We start from the raw sequence: 21,105 nt of genomic DNA on the forward strand, positions 1-21,105 counted from the left end.
GACGACATGATCCCAAAGGGGATTTGGCCAGTGGTGATAAGGAGAAGGCTGCAAATAGCTATTTTCTGGAAAGTGAAGTACATCTTGACAGTCAAATTCACATACTACCCTTCATTTGTCTGTTTTCCTTTAAAAAGAGTATGGAGAGCTCCATAAACAGCCCTGCATGTTGCTGTGAGCATAAATATCTGTCTGAAAGGGATATTATGTGTGAGGCATGGTATGAATACATAACAAAGACTGAGAAAAGGACTCCCAGGCATGCACCAACATTGTCCCTTGTGTTGGATGTGTAACTGCTCTCTGCCACAGCTGCTCTGAGACTTCTGTTGGAGAAATGAAATCATCGGCTGATACCTAACCACAGTTTCAGATGTCATCTGTATTTCTCAGGTTCTTAATATCCTGATTTCTGGAGGATGAGTTGGGGGAGAATTAGGGAAAAGTGTCAGACACTTCTTTACTGATTCCTATTTTTTTCTCTAAACATCTGTTACTGGTGACTTACAGGCAATGTTGGCATGTATTAAATTTCTGCGAGACCTGGTCTGGCTGAGCCTGTGTTCGGTTCCGAGGAACTGAAAACTGTCATCAACTTTCTCCTCTGACTTTTTGTTGTAAGGTAGTTTATTTGAAAAGAATTATTAAAAAATGATGAGAAGGAAACAGAAACAAATGGTGAACATTAGCTTCACATTCTAAGTAGACACTCCATAGAAATGCTAGCAGCAGCACAAACAAACCTCCTTTCTACTTCCTCTCCTGCTCCTTCAGAAAGCAAAGGCAGAGGACAAACCAGATAAATTGAACTGGTTTAAAGGAACAATAATGGAATCAGAAAAATATATATCTGGAACAGGCCAATGAATTAAATATAAGCATCTAGGAAAAGTTAGTACATTCAAACCTCTGGACTAGAATTTAGAATTTAGCCCCAGTCTTTGATATGTCAACGAACATTTTCCCAGTTGCTTCTACTGGCCTTGGAGTGCACAGGCTTACTCATGTCTGTACACTGTAGGTAGCCTTTGCATTTTAACCTAACTGTGCATGTGAGTCTTCCCAGGGCTAAGTCCTGAGATCTGAGTGCTGCTTTTGGAAGGTTCAAAAATATTGTTCCTGTTTGACAGTCTCCAATGGGATTGAAAACCACTAAAACTGAGTGGAGGTTACTGGGTAATGGTCCACTTGCAATCTACCGAAAAAAAATAATTGGAGCTGTGCAAATGACTATATAACAGCAAAAGCTGGAAGTAACACCATGTCAGCGTGGTCTAAAAGGCCAAGAAGAAAAATATTGGCATTGGCTGTCACGTTTCTTTGGTTTCTTTGGAGGCTGGTAGTTAATTTATACTTGCAGTGACCTGGGAGATAGGCTACACAAACTCGTCTGATTTAGTTTATTAAATTTTTTTCAAAAATCGACATTCCAAGGGCAGCTCTGGAAGCTGAACATACAATTAAAGGAATATTTTTTTCAAATGATTTAAAATGCTGCAAAGGTGTAGTCGATATGGTTGATGTTATTCAGAATTGCATCTGTACCCTTGCTAATGTAATAGGTGCCTGATGTTTGATTCTCAGATAAGCAAAAGCTGTTTGTCCCTGGCAGGTAACTATTTAATGAATTATAATATTGAATAAGTCTGAACATTCTAAAAGGGCATTGTTAAGGATTGTGGTGGGATAACTGGCTAATAGCCAAAGGCCTACCCAGCTGCTCATTCCTACCACCTCGTTAGCATGACATCATGAGAAAATAGGATAAGAAAGCTCACAGCTCAAGGTAAAAGACAGGGAGATTGTTTATCATCTACTCTTGTAGGCAAAACAGACTGCACTTGGGATTAATTTTTGTCAATATTAAGATATTATTAACTAAAATAATATCATTATTAATGAAGACATTAAAACAACATCTTTCCTCTCCCCCCCCCCCCAAGGTCTACTTTATTCCTTCACTCTAGATTCCCTCTTCCTGCCTTGAGTTGTGCAGGTAGGCAGGGGTAATTATAGATGGTACACAGAGTTTTCTAGCTGCTTCTTCATCCTCACACTTTTCCTATCTTCCAGCATCAGGTTTCCATGGACTTTCTTCAGGAGTATTAATCTGCAGCAAAGCAGGTCTTCCATGTGCTGCACTGTGGTGATCTGCTCTACCATAGAGCACCTCCTCTTTCTGCTTGGACTTGGTGTTCTCTCTTCTCTTTCTCAGTCTTTTTATTCTTATCCTTTTCCTGTTTTTTTATTCTCTTTCTTAATTAAGCTATTAGAGTGGCACTGCACACTTTGTCAAGAGACTTGGCTCTGTCCTGCACTGAGTCCATTTGAACTGGCTGTAACTGTGTCCAGTACAGGCCAGCCCTATGTCTTTTTCCACAAAGGCCACACTGCATCCCTCCATGCTGCCAACACCTTCTCATGGACATTCAAACCAAGAATTTATGATCCCAGGTTAGAAAGATTAGATCAATTATTAGCTAGTAGAACTGTAGCTAGCATCTATCAATCCAGTGAAATGTTTGTAAGAGTTGGTCTCTTGTGTGAGTACTGGGAACCAGAGAGTGTCAATGAGCAAGTATGTGAAAGCTCTGTTTTGGTATGTGAATGGATTCCCTTTGAAACATTAGGAAAAAAAAGAGAAAACTTGGGAACTAATACACAAAATAAGGTAGAGGGTTGCTAAAAATGTTTCCTGGTTATCATCTTGTAGGGAGTCAAATATTTATTTGATTTTTAAATCCTTAAATGTTTCTTCTGGTAAGATTAAAGAAATGAGTGAGAGCTGCAACAGTATTCTCTAGTGTAAAACTTACTTGTAAGAAATAAAGGCAAACTTGAGTCAAGCTGAAACGATTGAAGTCTAATTTTACCTTGGTTTTGTACATAAAGTAATGGCCAGAGAGACACTGATAACATACACAAAAATGGATTCAAAGAGATTGGTAACACATCTGTGATTCAGTCAAGAATTTTTGACAGACCCATAAAGGTTTATGAAATCATCAGAACTCTGAGACTGAATTACAATTTCAGTAATCAGCCTCACTGTTCTCTTTCTATACATTTTCTTCATGACAGGTGCAAAAATTAGAGAAGTCTTAAAGCTTAGTTGTTACATTTCTTAGGAAATACAGGTGGGGTTTTTTAAAATTAGACACAACATATTGCATCATAAACTAATTTAGGGGGAGAAATTTCAATGAGATGCATCATGTAACATGTGACTGCAGTTGCTATCCAAAATTGGTAGAGGATGAAGGTAGGTTATTACACAAAACCAAACCATTTACCCATCTTGAATCAAAGTTCCTGATTTGTGAAGACAACTACCATAAATGTGTGCAATTTTTTGCTGGCATATTAGCTGTTCCTGTGCCTGAATTTGCCACTCAGCCACGTAAGATATTCTCAGACTGTTATGATGTCTGTTAGTTTGTTTTGCAAACAAGGAAGCTTCAGGAAAGACAAGATGTTAAGCATCATTATCTTGTACTACTTTTCAGGCAAGCTACGGTTGTTAAGGAGGTTTCCAGCATGGATACTGACTATGCTTGTGTTTTTAATCTACTGATTTTGTTTTTCAGTGCAGCTTTTTTAAGCCAAGGTATGCTATGATTGAGATGCTGTAGCACAACTGAAATCTTATGGACCTTCATTCTCTGTTAATAGATTCAATATTTGTCAGTAATACATCCACCTTTTTCAATGTATGTGATCCCTGCACCCTGCCCACAAAACATAGCATTCTCCTTAGAACTTGTCTCATGGTGTTGCTGTATCAGCCTGCTAAGAAAATGTAGTGTCCAGTACCTGAACTTCTGTCAGTATTTCTATTTGGGTGTGCTTTGGAGCCATAACTTGAGTGACTTGCCTTATGCCATAACATCCGGAGGCAAGCACGCTGCTCACTTGTCTGTTCATTTCTTGCAGAAAGCTCTTTCCTTGTTTCCAAGGGCCACTTCCAGCACTTTGTAAGTCATCTCACTGAATCATAAAATGAGTGTATGCTATTCAGTCCCTCTCCAGGCATAGCAGGTTTATTCTGGGTATCATACCCTGTAGCTGCAGAGAGAAGGATGGATTTGTTTCTAAATTTCTTGTTCCTTCTATGTGTAAATTTAAGATTTAGTACGATACTGGTATTTGTATTTTAACTGTTGGATAGAGTTTCTATTGCTACTTTCATACACATCAAACAGCTAATTTGGTTTTTTTCTAGGAATAAAATCAGTATTATAAATGACATGTTTTCTGCTTTAAGTTTGTAGAAAAGATGCTCTGACCTCATTTTAAGGTGCGCTTCCTTCAGAAAATATTTCTTTCTACAGTTATTTTCTGATTCACCCAATTAACGTTTCCTGTGCATGGCAGAATACCTGCTTTTGTGCTGATGTTTCAAAGGGACAGCTATGCTGTATTGAAGGGCCAGTTCTTCCATAGTGTAAAATTCTGTTAATAATGCTACATCAGCCAAGAGTATCTATAGATGTGACCCGAAAGAACTTTAATGAGAAGAGAGGAGAGATGAAGAAATTCTCATTTCCTGTACCATATGGTGTAGCACATCCTCTCAGAGGCAGGACAAGCAAGTCACTCCACACTAGCAGCAGCAAGACAGGAATGCTTACAGATAGATGTTCTGATATTGAAAATAAATTTTAAAAGCAGCTTTACAAAGTTATTTTGCTTTCAGCAGTGTTCAATACCACATCTGAACAGTCCCAGCACGCGATCTAACATGTTTTCTATATTTTTATGAGGTCTCAGTAATGCAAAGTGAAGAAATGAGACAGTTATGGCATATGAATACTTTTTCAAGGAAAGATCATATGTATGTATGCCTGCATTTCCATGTCAATCCAGTATAAACTAATCTTTGAAGTACAGAGAAATGCCAAGGTTATGCTTTCTGACTGTTTTAGCACGTTGTGTTTTCAACAGATCAAATAAAATCTTGTTTTGTATTTCTGATGGGTAGAAGGTTTTGGCTAAATCCTAATATAAGCAAGTACAGACTTGAGGACCTTTCAAAATCACAGAATCATAGAATAGTTTGGGTTTGAAGGGACCTATTAAAGGTAATCTAGTCCAATGTCCCTGCCATGGGCAGAGACATCTTCAAGTAAATCAGGTTGCTCAGTGTCCTGTCCAACCTGATAGTGTTTGCAGGGGTGGGGCATCTACCACCTATCTCAGCCACCTGTTTCAGTGCTCCATTACCCTATCATAACAAATTTCTTCATTATATCTAGTCTGAATCTACCATCTTTTAGTTTAAACCCATTGCCCCTTGCCCTATTGCCACAGGCCCTATTAAAAAGTCTGTCCCCATTTTTCTTATAAGCATCTTTTAAGTACTGAAAGGCCACAAGAAGACCTCCCCAGAACCTTCTCTTCTCCAGGCTGAACAAGCCTAGCTTTCTCAGCCCTTCTTCATAGGAAAGGTGCTCCAGCCCTTCAATCTTTTTTGTGGCACTTCTCTGGAGTCCCTACAATGGGTTTCTGCCTTTCTTGTACTGAGGAAACTTCAGAGCTAGACATGGGACTCCAAAGCTGGACATTGTACTCCAGCTGTGGTCTTATGAAAGCAGAATAGAAGGGGAGAGTCACATCTCTCAGCCTCCTGGTCATGCTTCTTTTGATGCAGTCCAGGATACAGTTTGCTTTCTAGGCTGTGAGTGCACATTGCTGCCTCATGTCTAATTTTTCACCCACCAGTACCCTCAAGTCTTTATTCTCAGGGCTGCTCTCAATCCCTTTACCCCCCAGCCTGTATTGATGCCAGGGGTTGCCTTGACTCATGTGCAGAACCCTACACTTGGTCTTGTTGAACCTCATGGGGTACATATAGGTCAATTCTTGAGCTTGTCCAGGCCCCTCTGGATGATGTCCCATCCCTCAGATGTGTAAATCTAGCTAGGTCTTGTCAGAAAATTTGCTGACGATGCATTTGATCCCGTTGTCTATGTGTCACTGATGAAGATATTACAAAGTACTTGTCCCAGTACAGACTTCTGACAGATATCATTTGTCAGCAGTCTGCATCTAGACATCAATCTATTGACCACTACTGTCTGGAAGCGGCCATACAGCCAATTCCTTATCCACCAAATAGTTCATCTATTAAATCCATACCTCTAATTTAGAGAGAAGGATGTTATTGTGGACTGTGTCAGAGGACTTATGGAAGTCAAGATGACACCCACAGCTTTTTCCTTGCCCACACAGTCATAGAAAGCCACTAGGTTGGTGTAGTGATTTAACAGTTAGGCACCACAGAGCGGATCTGTCACTCACTGCTGGTGGGATGGGGGAGAGAATCAAAAAAGTAAAAATGAGAAAACTCCTGGGTTGAGATAAAGACTATTTAATAGGTAGAGCAAAAGCTGTACATGCAAACAAAGTGAAACACAGAATTTATCCCCCACTTCCCATGGGCAGGCAGAAGTTTAGGTATCTCCAGAAAAGCAGGGCTCCATCATGCATTACAGTTACCTAGGGAGACAAATATCAGTGCTCTGAACACCCACCCCTTCCTTTTTCCCCCAGCTTTATATGCTGAACATGAAGTCACATGGTATGAAGTACCTCTTTGGTCAGTTGGGATCAGGTTTCCTATCTGTGTTCCCTCTCAACCTCTTGTGCATCCCCAGCCTCCTCACATGTAGGGTGATATAAGAAGCACAAAAGGTCTTCACTCATGTAAGCACTATTTAGCAGTAACTAAATGTGGTGGTTCAGCCCCAGGCAGCAGCTGAGCACCACATAACATCCCTCATCCCCCCAGCCCCCTTTATGGGGGTGTGATGTCTCCTGGTGTAGAAAATACCCTGGGGCAATTCAGCTCACCTGTGCTGGCTGCTTGGGGAAGTTAACTCTGGCCTAGCCAGAACCAGGAATTTTTTCCACACCATCTACATCACACCCGGATCTTACATTTCCAGTTGATTCGTGTGGTTCATAACATATAATTTATACCTTATTTATATCATCTGCCATGCACAGATTCATTATACAGCAAAAATTTAGTGTCTGTCCTCAGCTAAAATTAAATCCCCTTGGGGTGCACACTGGTCTTCCCCATCCTTTCGCATCACCCAGCAAGTGTACTCGCATCTCTGAGCAATCCCACAAATGGGTTTGCCTTTGCCTGAAGCAGGAACAACCCAGACTGTCTTCTCCAACAGGTTTTTCATGTGCACTACAGGGACTTTATCCCTTTCCACAGCCTGTGGGAGTTTTGATTGGGCAGGGCCAGGTCAACTGGTAAATCCCCTGGAGTTAACTAATCAGGTAGCTTTGGCTAAATGCATATCCCAGCTTTTTAGGCTTCTATCACCCATTGTGTTTAGTGTAGTTCTTAATAGTCCATTATACCTCCCAATTTTCCTAAAGGCTGGTGCATGGTAGGGTATATGATATACGCACTTGATGCTGTGTTCTTTGGCCCAGGTGTCTATGAGATTGTTCTGCAAATGAGTCCCATTGTCCAACTTAATTCTTTATGGAGTGCCATGTGACAGAGGACTTGCTTCTCAAGACCCAGGATGGTGTTCCGGGTGGTGGCATGGGGCACAGGTTAAGTTTCTAGCCAGACAGTGGTTGCTTCTACCATGGTGAGCACATACTGCTTGCCTTGGCATGACTGTTGGAGAGTTATGTAATTGATATGCCAGGACTCTCCATATCTATGTTTCAGCCGTCATCTCCCATACCACACAGGCTTTAACCACTTGGCTTGCTTGATCAAGGCACATGTTTCACATTCATGGATGACCTGTCAGATAGCGTCCATGGTCAAATCCAGCCTTCGATCACGAGCCCATCTATATGTGGCATCTCTTCTTTGATAGCCTGAGGTGTCATGGGCCCAGCTAGCTATAAATAAATCATCCTCACATTGCCAGTCTAGGTCTACTTGAGCTACTTCAGTCTTAGCAGCCTGATCCACCTGCTGGCTGTTTTGATGTTCTTCAGTGGCTTGACTCTTGGATATATGGGTGTTTACATAACATACTTTTACAGTTAGGTTCTCTAACTGGGCAGAAATATCTTGCCATGATGGAGCAGCCCAGATGAGTTTGCCTCTGTGCTGCCAGTTGCTCTGTTTCCATTGCTGCAACCACTCCTGCAGGGTACTGGCCACCATCCATGAGTCAGTGTAGAGGTACAATTTTGGCCACTTTTCTTGTCTGGCAATGTTTAAAGCCATGTGGAAAGCTTTTACCTCTGCAAACTGTCTGGATTCATCTTGTCCTTCAGCAGCTTCTACAGTTTGACATGCAGGACCAGCCCCGTCCCATGCATACTGCCCCAGAACAGCACAGGAGCACCCCTCTCTGACCAGCACCTTTTATGGGGGAGTGATGCCACATGGTTGGCCTGGGCCAACTTAGCTCACCTGTGTGGCTGCTTGGAGAACTTAAGTCTGTCCTGGCTGGAACCAGGACACTAGAACATCTCTATTATGATGCATAGTTCCATGGTAGCTAGCGTGAAGAAAATGAACTCTATACCAGTCAAAATTGGTACACATGCTCAGGCAACACTTGACCTTGGGGGAGCCATGCTGGCTCTCTTGAATCACCTCCTTGTCCTCCATGTGCCTTAGCATAACATCTAAGAGGATTTCATGATCTTCCCAAGCACAGAGCTGTAGATGACAGTTTGGAAATTTCCAGGCTCCTCCTTTCTACTTTTCTACTCTTTTGTGTCTCTAATCAGGTCCCACAGATTTATGTATATTCAGACTAATCAGAGGGTCATGAACCTGAACTTCTCTTACAATGGGAGGGACTTTACTCCCCCTGTCATGTGGTCCATCCACTGAATGTGTTGGAAGAGAATTTGCCAGTGAAGACTGACACAAAAAATTTGTTCAGTATCTAAGTCTTTTCCTTGTCCGTTGTTACCAATTTGCTAGTAACATTCATTGAGGAGGGGGTGTGTGTACACATTCTTTGACCTTTTTCTGGCTGACATACCTGTAGTATGCTTTCTTATTATTCTTTGTACCCATTGCCAAGTTTGGTTCCAGCCTCTTCCTGATCCCATCCTTAAACAACTGGCAAGTGTCCCTGTACTTTTACTGGAATACCTTTCCCAGTTAACAATGTCTGTGCTTTTCCTGCTTTCCCTTCACTTTTTCCAGCAGGTCTTGACTCATCCATGTCAGCATTTTGCCTTCCCTTCCTGATTTCTTATGCCTGGGGCATTGAGACCTCTTGTGGTCTTTGGAAAGTGTCCTTAAAGATCTGCTTTGCTTTGCTCCCTTGTCCCTGAGGACAGTTTCCAGGAAATTCTAACTCACTTTTACAGCTGGAAATTTACTTTCCTAAAATTCAGGGTCATGACTTTACTTTTTGACTAATCCACATCCTTCAGGACTGTGAACTCTACCAGTGCATGATCACTGCAGCCCAGACTGTCTTCAATCTTCATGCCACCAGTTAGCTCACTTATGTTGGTGACCAACAGGCCCAGTAATGGTAAGGCTGTCTAGAGTTATAGGAGTTATAGCTAGCACTCTTTTTTCTGCTTGTTACCTGAAAAACGTAATTAGTTGTCTCCTGCACCTTTCAACAATGCCAACGTGTGTGACCCTAAAAAAAACCCCAAACTGATGTGATTAGAGATTCATTAAGCACTGCTATTAGTCTCCTAATGTTTTCAAATACTGTAACACCTAGAACAGACATAAATATCTTTTTACACATGAATGTAGCTTCAAAAGAAGCTTTAAATCCAAGGTTTAACAGCTAGAAAGTTTTCCATCTTTTTTGGTCTGGTTCTTTTTCTCTGACCAGTCCTATGCAGCAAAGGGAAACATTTAGCAAGAAAAGCAAAGGCACAAGCTTTATGCAAGTGTGGGGAGACTTCAGCCAAGTACTGACTGGACATTTCCCCTGTCTTTGTGATCTGTGACTCACACTTCCCAAAGTCATGCCCTCGTTATGCTGGCAGGACATCAACTGTCTTGACAGAAATGTAAAATGACAGGTTGTTTTATCAGCATGTTGTTCTTCAAAGCAGTAAACTTCGAAACCTGTTTCTTTCCCTTGCATTTCTTTTTCATGCATGTAACAATTATAGAATCAGAGGTTCACAGGCAGGTTTAGCTTGAATGGGAACTTAAAGATGATCTAGTTCCAAGCTCCCTGCCATGGGCAGGGACACCCTCCACTAAACCAGGTTTCCCAAATTTCCATCCAATCTGTCCTAACCACAACTTCTTTGGGGAACCTCTTCCAGTGCCTCAGCACCCTTGCGGTAAAGAATTTTTTCCTTAAATCTAATCTAAATCTACCCTTTTTTTAGTTTATAGCCATTACCCCTAGTCCTATCACTACACTCTCCAATAAAGCGTTCCCCTTCAGCTTTCCTGTAGTCTCCTTTTAGGAACTGGAAGGTTGTAAAGTTATAAAATAAAAAACATAGTGGAATGTACAGGACATTAATTTCCATGGAGTGTCACTATCCAGTCAGGCAGTGTAAGTACTCACCCTTAGATCCTTCCTCTCTCATTCAATGGGATTATGAAGGACATGTAAAATCTTCACATTTGTAGATTTTTCAGCAAGTTGCAAAGGAGTCGTGTTGTATTTGAAAAGAGTGGTGTAACAAAGGGCTTAGCTTGGTACTGTGGAGCCAACAGCATTAAGACAACCTCTGGCAAAATTATTAATTTTAAATCACTGGCAAATACCCACTTGACTTAAATCAGACCAGCATAAATTTAACAATTTCAGAGATGTTTTTCCAGTCTTGGGTGCATTTCTGTTAGAGTGGTTTTCATCTGGCCTTTTGTTGATCAGTGCTTGTGTTCTCTTTGAATTTACTTCATGTCCATGCTTATGAGTTGCTTTTCAATACAGTTGGCCAAAGTGCTGTCAATCCATGCAAAGCAACAGCTGCTTTATAGATCTGGTATAAGATGTAACTTCAAACATTAGCACGAGGAGTGTGAAACCCAAAAGAGCAGGTGCAAAGGTGTTAGGTGTCAGAAGAGATTCATGGAGGCCTTACTGCTGCAGGAGCTCTTATAAAAGTTTTAATAGACAAGGGGCTAAAGAAGGGCACTAGTCTATGTTAGGAAACAGGATTATGCAGTTAGGCACAGGAAAGTGTGTCAGTTGATCCTGTTCTTGACCCTGTGCTTCCAAAGTCTACTAATTAATATAGCAACACTTCAAAACCACTATCAGAGCAAGTCAGCAGCTAATAATAACAGCCTACTTCACTGGAGAACCAACCCATGTCTACGTCCGTGCTGTGGTGCTAGTGACCTTTCATTTACCATTCACAAGAGTTCAATGAAAGTAACATCACCATTCATGGTTTGATTCTTTTTAACAGTAGGGAATGACAGAGAAGTAGTCTTACAGTGTAAGGGAAGACTTAACAATGAGCAAAGGGGCGTAATGTGAACACTACAAAATGGCTATCTTGTTACAAAAAGCATGAACCTAATTGTACAAGAATTCACTGGTAGGAAAGAGTGTTTGGTACTGTTGCATCTCAGCTTGCTCTGGAAACAGTTCCAAGTCTCATTGAGTTCAATAGCAAAATAGGCTTTCAGAACTCTGGTTACGTATCCTCCGTTTGTCAGCGAGATAATCTGAGGCAGATATTGTATAAATACTGAATAGAAATAGAGAGGAGAAAATATCGCATTTGCATATTTTAACGTAAAGAGAAATGCCTCTGGTGCACACATACATAGATTGATGAGAGTCAGAAGGGAGTTGTAGGTAGAGGGAGAGAAAAGCATGTTATTTGTTATTCCATAAAGTGCACCTAGTAAAAGGTATTATTCCGTAAGAAGAATACAGTTGGAGAGTCTAACTGAACTTAATGCACTTATTACTGAATACATTCCTATCAGTTGCTAACTAATTATAGGTAGTTACATGATTGATCAACTCTTCACAGCTGTAAACAACATTTGTTAAGGCTGACTGTGGTTTTTATTCATCATCATGTATCAGTGGGAAAGGCATAAAGACAAGAGCCAGTACTATCAGTTGAAAGCAGGTATCATCTTATTTTTTTCTTTCACATACGGGTAAGTCAGGTAAGACCTCTGATCTACTAGTGCTGGACAAAAGAGGGTAGAATTATACCCAATGCAAAGTGGAAGTGATACTGAAGAAGCAAGGGAATACAATGGAGTGCATAGCCCAGAGCTTCCTGCTTTTCTTATTGAAGAGGTGCTAGCTCACAAACATGGGCTTCTAGCGATGCTTCTGAACTGCAGTGCAAAGCATAATCAGCTTCAGGTTAAGAAATTAATGGCTGAAAAACTCAGAACAAATTTAAAAAATGAGGTGTCTCTACCTGCTGTTTAGACTATCCAGCTAATTCACTATTGTGGCTTGTCATAGAGTTGATGGTATTTAGAAGTTGGTGGGCGATATTATGAAAAATAAAAACACAAGTTACAAAGGTTATGGTGAGGTTAAATTAACTTCATACTTAATTGTGTAAATATAGCTTTGCAGGAGTGAGATTTCCTTGACCTCCCTTATCTTTTACTTTGCAGAATTCATCCTGATATTTTTTCTTCCTATCTATTTTTAATTGACATATATTCTGTTTGCTTCCCCATATACTGCATTACTGTAGCCATGTCAGACATTTGATCTTCTGGACTAATCTGAGGTGATACTGTTAATCCCAGCCCGTCAAATTCCTAGACCCAAAACTTGAGACTCCATGCTTCAGTTTACATGAGCAGTGTGGATTTTGGGTGTATATGGCCAATGCTCACCTAGCATAGAGTTTCTGTGAAGAATATGTATGACTATGTGACAGAATTTCTCCTGACTGTGTCTTGTTGTGTGGTACATGATTATATAGCTATATGACTGGGGAGAGTATGGATCACTAGACCGCTGCTGAGGGCTATGACTCCTACCTTCAATACTGTCTGGCGGCATACACTACCTTCCAAGCTTTCTTGAGATGCTATTTTGTCTCATCTTGAAATACAGAACTGGTCAGGTAGAAGTTATATCTGACCTGTATGATTGCAGTGGCAGAAAGAATGCAATGAACTAGAAGATACATTTGTCAGGAACACAGATGGCCATCACAATTTCATGATTCGCTGTTCTTTTCTGTCTTTGTTACTGGTGGATTTTGTGGTTGGTTGGTTGGCTTTGTTTATGTTTGGGGTTTTTTGTTTGTTTGGTTGGTTTTTGTTTTGTTTTCTTTGAATATACTCATTGCGTGGCAGGGAGATGGTTAAGAAGAGGACAGGCTGCCTCAAACTGCTTTTAATATAGTTGAAGCTGGCTCCAAGTCTTCAGGTTACTACTACAAGATGCTCTTTGAAATGGTGGTTAGAGGCAATAAAAAAAGTTGACTAGACACAAGGATCTAACAGGATGCTTCAGAATTGTAGAATGCTGAAGTACATATTTTTTAAAAAATGAAGAAATAAGAATTTTAAAATACATAGAACATCTTAAATCACCACTAATTTATTTACAATAACCAAATAATTTCTTAGTAGGTGCCTTCGACTTTTCATAATACATACCTGGAGTGGTCTATAGTATCTGAAGATTAGAAACCAAGAAACTGGTGCTATACTTTCTCTGATGTATTTTTTGACCTTGGCAAGTGACTTCTTGCCACTGTGTTTCAGTTTTGCTTTCTCTCATTTTCTTGTCATGGCTATTAATGCTATTAAAACTACACAATAGTGATGTCTCCACGTGCATTTTTACAGCACAGTATCACAGAGCTTTATTTGCAGTTCTATGTGCTGTGATAACAATGACGTGGGTATTGTAGTACACTAAGTTGCAGATCTTCTTTCCAAAGAATTCAACTTTTAGCAGTGTTCACCTTTGAAACCTCAATAAGCAAGCTGAATATAGAGTCTTCAGAATTATTCTACTGGAATATCAGTAAGGTGTTTGTGTCTTATTCTAAGGTTGAAAAAATCTGAACTGTGCTTGTTTGAACTGTGACATAGAAATAGAGGTTTTCATCACTTGTTTAAATGTCAGCTTTCTCTGAATTCTGAAAGTTCTTAAATTGGAAACCATGTTGTTGTTGTTGCAAGTCCTATAGCCTAATTGCATAGAAGTTTCATTTTATTAGGAAGTGCAATGCTTTTAGGTTACGATGCTCTTGTGAAAGAATAATGCACCATGTATTTATTACTTATTGCTCTTCTAATTTTTTTACAGTCTTTCCTTTACAGTCTTCATTTAGGTCTTTCAGAACTACTGTAAAAAAATCCCCGAAAAATAGATGTCTTTCTAGTCTGCTAATGATAGTTGCTCATCTCTGAATCCCATGAACTGCTGCATATTGCCTTGAGAAAAGCTAGCAAGAAGTGTAGACATATGTAGACATACAGTTATTTTATTTAGTGGCAAATAATTTTGAGATTAATTATTGAATATGAAATTAAATACATATCTAAATATTTATTTTCTTTTTTGGTCACTAGTGCATATTGAACACAAGACTTAGTGCATATTGAACACAAGACTTTCACTGAATTATATAGTCAATTTGTTAATCTTTCCATCTCTTCCCAGGTTTTAGCCAGTTTAAGAAAGATGTGTACTTCACTTTTGTATTAGTTTGCACTTTTCCATATTAGATTTTATTCACAGTTATGAAAATCTTGACAGTGTTAGATATATTATCTTAATAGCAGATGTGGCTCTTTCTAGGTATTTGTTCAACAGCCATAGTTTCCTATGTTATGTTTATGGTTTTATATGCCTAAACATTACATAGGAATTTTGTAAAATGTCGTGTTCGCAGAAAATATTGCACATTATTTACAGAAATATAAAGATTTTTTCTGTTGACTATTAAAAAATTACTAGGGGAATATATGTCTCCAGCAGCAATGTGTAGCTAAGAAAAGTTGCTTGGACACAATCTGAAGGGGACTGGATGATAGAACACTTGTTTGGAAGCTGCCTGTGTTGATGTAGGACATAGAAGCAAAAGTGTAGAATCTGAGTTTATACTGTTTCAGAACCATGAAACTTGATTCTACACAATTAATCTTCAGTGTGACTATGCCAGGACAGTCCAGATGACTAATTTTATTAGACAACTTCTCCTTGTAGTTTAAGAGATAGAGGAAAAAGCTATTTTTCTGTGTGGGTTTTTTTAGGACAATTTCAATGAGTGCTTTAGTGTACATGGGATAAGAAGAGCAAGAGAGCAAGAGAGCAAGAAAGAAAGAGAGAAAGAGGGAAAAAGAAAGAGAGAGAGAAATAAAGAAATAAAGAGAGAGAGAAAGAGAGAGAAAGAAGAAGAGAGAGAAGGAGAGAAAGAGAAAGAGGGAGAGAAAGAAAGTGAGAAAGAAAGAAATAAACAAAGAAAGGAAGAAAGAAAAGAAAATAAAAGAAAGAAAGTAAGGAAGAAATAAAATGAAATAAAATGAAATAAAATGAAATAAAATAAAATGAAATAAAATAAAATAAATGGAAGGGAAGGGGATGGGAGGGGAGGAAAGGAAAGGAAAGGAAAGGAAAGGAAAGGAAAGGAAAGGAAAGGAAAGGAAAGGAAAGGAAAGGAAAGGAAAGGAAAGGAAAGGAAAGGAAAGGAAAGGAAAGGAAAGGAAAGGAAAGGAAAGGAAAGGAAAGGAAAGGAAAGGAAAGGAAAGGAAAGGAAAGGAAAGGAAAGGAAAGGAAAGGAAAGGAAAGGAAAGGAAAGGAAAGGAAAGGAAAGGAAAGGAAAGGAAAGGAAAGGAAAGGAAAGGAAAGGAAAGGAAAGGAAAGGAGAGAGAAAAAAGAATTTCTAGCAAAAAGCAGATGAGGTTTATAGAGTTGCTATGTTCTAATCCACGGGTTTCCTGAATGATCTTCTTGAAGGCTCAGGGCCCCACTGGAACCGATTCCTCTTCTGGGTTACATGGTAGGGAGAGCTCACAATGAGACTGGGACATGCATTTGCCAGAAAGCCACAATGCTGAGGAAAGCTCGGGTCTCCTTTTTGTTGGTCAGAGGAGATATAACTGCTATTTTATTGATAACGTCCATTGGGATCTGACAATATCTGTCCTGCCGTCTTATTCCTTAAAAACTGGATTTCTTGAGCAGGTCCCTTGACCTTACTTTGTTTGATGGCAAAACCAGCTTTTAGCAAAATATGGGTTATTTTTTTCCTTTTCTGAAAATCTTCCTTGGCTGTGTCACCCCATACAATGATGTCATCAATATACTGCAGGTGCTCTGGGGCTTCACCCTGTTCTAACTCAGTCTGGATCATTCCATGGCAGATGGTGGGGCTGTGTTTCCACCCCTGGGGCAGCCAATTCCAGGTGTTCTGGATTCCCTTCCAAGTGAAAGCAGACTGTGGCCTGCACTGTTCAAGTCGCTGGACCTTCTGGGACCGTTTCTGCACAGCCAAGACAAGGCAGAAAGAAAGACTTTCTTTGAATAGACAGAGTCGACCGGCCACCTCATCCACTGTTGGTGCTTCTTCCATTTCCCCGGTGTATTATGGCTGGTGAGTTGGCATATAACACTGGTGCCCTCCACACAAACTTACAGCACATGCATTGGGAACATGGGACTTCATCAGGACCAGTGGGTAGCTACAGATCATCAGGATCGTGGTAAACCATCTCTCCCACGGCTAACTCCCTCAGGTACTGGATACTTGCTCCATGGTTGTGCACTTGCCTGGCTGACACACAACATCTTGGCTGAGTGGGTATCTTTCTCTTACATATTGACTTTCTTTGAATCACCTTGTCGATGCCTCTTTCTCTGGACAGGGTTCCCAGTTGCTTGGCTTCCCTGTCTTCTAATTCCTGCCTTCTGGCCCCATTTTCCCAGCATGGGAGTAGCCAGGTGATGATGTGTTCCCCTGAGAGGCAGCTGAAATCTTTTTGCATGTCTCTCAGCTCTCTTAAGGACAGGGATTGGGTGATGACCTGCAGTACTTCCTCCTCTTCAGGTTCTCATGATGGTCCCAGTTCATCATTGTCTTTCACAATGCAGACTGATTTCTTTGTGTATATCTTCTTCTGTATAGGGGTGACTGATATTGGTACCAGTTGGCTTTCTGTCTTAGCTACAGTGTTGGCCTCTGAGGTTTGAGTATCCATAGCGCTTGTTGTGGGGATTGGAGGAGCTGCAACTTCTGAGGTCTGTATAGCTACTGTGCCTGTTGTAAGTTTTTTTTCTGGTTCAGTTACGCTGTTGGTTTCTGAGGTTTGGATAGCCACAGTGTCTATGAATCTGTTTTTCTTGCCTAGATATTTGCTCATACCCTCCCATATGCCATGCCACCCCTGACCATTCAGCCCCAGAGAGGATGTCTGGGCAATATTCTTGAAACAATTTTTTGTAACTTAGACGACTTGAAACACATGCAGGAGGGTGAACAACAGGCACATCTTGCCATGAACTGGTCTGAACATTGCAGGAACATTCAAAGTTCTTGAAAGATGTTATAACTAACCTAATGGCAAAAAGACGAGGGGAAAACATCCCCTCCTGTCTTCCCCATAAATTGAGTGTGAATATTAAACAATGCTGAGATATGTTTCCCAGTAGAATGTAAATGACAGAAATGCTGACAAACATGGATGTTATCTTGTCATAAATTGGAAACACAATATAACAGAATTAGAAACCTGACTCCTCTCCCTGAGATGATAAACAACAGGACAGGAATTACATAAAGTGGGTGTGGGTTGACATAGCAGAGCCAAGTGATCAAACAAAACATCGTCATTGCCATGACTCAAATTCTACATCATGGGAATTCTTCCTGCAAAACGAGTCTTGAAAGCCTAACTTCATTACAAGCTTTCATATGTACATATATGAATACAACTTAGTTACATATTTATTAGCAGACACTCAATAAGAACAATAATGCAATATTTTAAGTTACTTGGACCCCCCAGTTTACTTGGACACAGCAAGAGGTCATAGCCTAATGTTCTTAATTGCACCAACAAGTTCTTAGAAAGTAGCCAAATGTCAATTTGTGCAAAAACCCTCTGCCTACTATTCATACGATGTATGTGCCATTCCTCAGGTTTTTTGTCCAGTTCAGGAAAAGATGTCTCCCATACCTGAATCTTTTACTAATATTACTATATTTCAAATTTTTACGTGTTTGTATCAGAGCAAGATATAAAGCCTTCTAAATATATTGCTATAATACAGAAAGAAAAAGGTAATTTTGGAAGAAATTAACTCAATATTTTTCATGTTTGATTTCTCATCACTTCAAAGAAAGTATATAAACACCCCTCACATGTATCTAACAGCACTGTGAGAAAGGAAAGAAGAGGAGGGGGAGAAAATTCGCTATACTCCCTGCAAGACACAATGCTGTGAGCTGTTGAGTTCAATTGTTGAGTGTTCTGAGTTGTGGGCTTGTGTACTATCAGTGTCATGCACATGTAGTCTGTGGCATTAAAAGAAAAATAATTTTGATGATAAACATTTTGCAACAGTTTGCTCAACTAGATAAGGTCTAATTCCAGACTGGTTATGTCACGGAGTGCAAAACAGACTTATCTCTCCATTGTGACTTTTTTGAAATTGGGGATTTTCTTTATGAATCTCCTGCTTCATGAACAGATAAGCCCAGTTGCAATTTGCAAGGTTCTCCTGCCTGGTAGCCAATTAGTGGTATTTGTCAAACTGCTTTGGTTGCCCAGAACCCCAGCACACAAGAATCTTGTGTGTTTTAGTGAATTTACTCTGTGTCATGGCAAAAGAAGTTCTACCATTTCTGCTTGTAAAACAAAAAGACATGTTGATGCTTATCCCTGGTACCGTAAGAGGCAGCTCACAGATCATAAACCTTTTGACCTCTGCTGCTGAAGTCAGAATGTCTTTTTCCCCTTAATATTCTGTCTTGCACTTGCATTTATAAGCATGATGATTTCTGGCTGACATTCCATGAAACTCTTCTGTCCAAGTTTATCAGGCTATATTTGCTCAATCTAGTATAGAAAGCTGTTGTCATTGCCCAGTACCAATATATATAATTCCAATGTACATGATTTCATCATCAATCATTAAAATAGTGCTACTGTAATAGGTTACAGGAATAGGACCACATTATTAATTTCACTTGAATGTTTTTCTCACACTCTTTTTCTTACTATTTATTTTGCTTATGTCAAAATTATGCTATTATCTGGTTCTCCGTGCTACTCATATTGTCTCTTCAAATATCCTTTTTTTGTTGCTTTCGAATGATCACTGATTTATCAATGTAAAACAAAGCCATCGAACAGTGTGTTACAATTATTTATTTTCTGCTGTCATCTTTGTCTAAAATATATTTTTGAGTTCCTACAGAATAAAATTAATTTCTCTTTTGTGTGGTTTTACCCTTGCCCCACTTTGTCAAAGAATGATTTACTCTGGGTTTCAGAATGAGGTCACATGAACATACTTAGTTTTCAAAATCAGAAGATTCAGTTCACAGGCTACAGTGTATTGACAACAGAGTTGTTGTATGGATTTAAATATTAATTAAATATTAATTAAATATTAATTAAATATTAATTAAATATTAATTAAATATTAATTAAGATGGCATAATTTAAATAGTATCTGTTCAACTGCTTTTGCATACTGGAGCAGAAATTAAAAAGGTTATTTTGCTTATTTTGTTCTGAGAGTGATAAATTTTGGTCATGTCTTGGTGAATATTTTGCTTTTATCTGGGATAGAGTTAATTGTCTTCCTATCAGCTGTTTTAATGCTGTATTTGGGATTTAGGATGATAACACACTGATGTTTTACTTACTGGTGTGCAGTGCTTACACTAAGTTAAGACTTTTCAGCTGCCCTGCCAGTGAGCAGACTGGGGGTGTGCGAGAATACAGAAGGGGACACATCCAGGACAGCTGACGCAAACTGGCCACAGAGATATTCCATACCATATGCCATCATGCTGAACAATAGAACTGAAGGAGTTGGGAGAGGAAGGGAGAACTGACTAGCCAGTGGCTAGGGAGCAATTGCAATGCACATCACTTGTTTTTCATATATATATATGAAAAACATATATATAAAAATAACAATAATTAATAATTAATAATTGTAATAATATTCATTAAGAAACATTATAATAATCATTTATTATTATTATTATTATTATTATTATTATTATTGTTGTTGTTGTTGTTGTTGTTGTTGTTGTTGTTGTTGTTGTTGTTGTTGTTGTTGTTGTTATTTCCACCTCCTTTTCTGTCCTATTAAACTGTTATTATCTCAAGCCACAAGTTTTAGCTTTTTTTGGGTTTTCCAGATTCTGTCCCCCCATCCTACTGCGGGAGGGGGTGGAGTGTGAGAATGGCTGTGTGGTGTTCAGCTGCGTGCTGGGTTAAACCACAACAGTGAAGCAACAGAGCCTTAAAAGGATCTCTTGATATATCCTAAGTACACTTCCTATCCAAACGTTCTGGAAAGGTCAGTTAATACCAATATGCTACTGACATTGCTGCTCTTTCTCTCCTAATGGTTTTAATTAAAACTTATGAAGAGTATGCACCTGAAGTTACCCAAGTTGGTGAGAAACCTGTAGTTGATTTTTGGTAGAGCCTAGTTTTCCCTTCTAATGTGTGTCCTTAAATTACAAGTTTTGGAGATTTGAACATGAGATGACTTTATGATGGCAAAGTGCAATAATAAATGCAGACTGTGTGTAGCTGCAGTAGTAATACTATGAAAATTTAATGTAACTAATCAACATAAATTTATTTTTTGGGACAGCAGGCTTATTTTGGCTTCAGCCCAGAAAATTATTAATTGGATACTTAATTTCATGCATGTGACTTATCTATTGTTTTGGAAAAAGTCCTATACTTAAATTTGAACATGATACACACTCCTATGAATTTTGACTGTATGAAGAGATTCCGCTCCTATTGCCGTGTGGTTCTCCAATCACCTGTGAATAATCAATACCTGATATTTTTGTGATTATTGCATAAGAAGCCAGCTTTCTCACTCTTTGCAGAGCTGATGAAGGCTTGCATATACAAAAAACCTGCTCTAATAAAGAACGAAGTCCCTTTCTAAGAACTTTTTATGCTTAAATTATCATAACTATAATTACTCTATTAGACTTTAAACA

The 21,105-nt window shown here is 39.3% G+C and overlaps 1 protein-coding gene across 1 annotated transcript in view; it reads left to right on the forward strand.

The window, feature by feature from the left end:
* LRRC2 (leucine rich repeat containing 2) overlaps nucleotides 1-21,105 on the forward strand; it is a 78,068-nt gene that overhangs the window by 41,461 nt on the left and 15,502 nt on the right. The window lies entirely within an intron of this gene.

Source organism: Gallinula chloropus (genome assembly GCF_964237585.1).
Source record: "Gallinula chloropus genome assembly, chromosome: Z".
NCBI lineage: Eukaryota > Metazoa > Chordata > Aves > Gruiformes > Rallidae > Gallinula > Gallinula chloropus.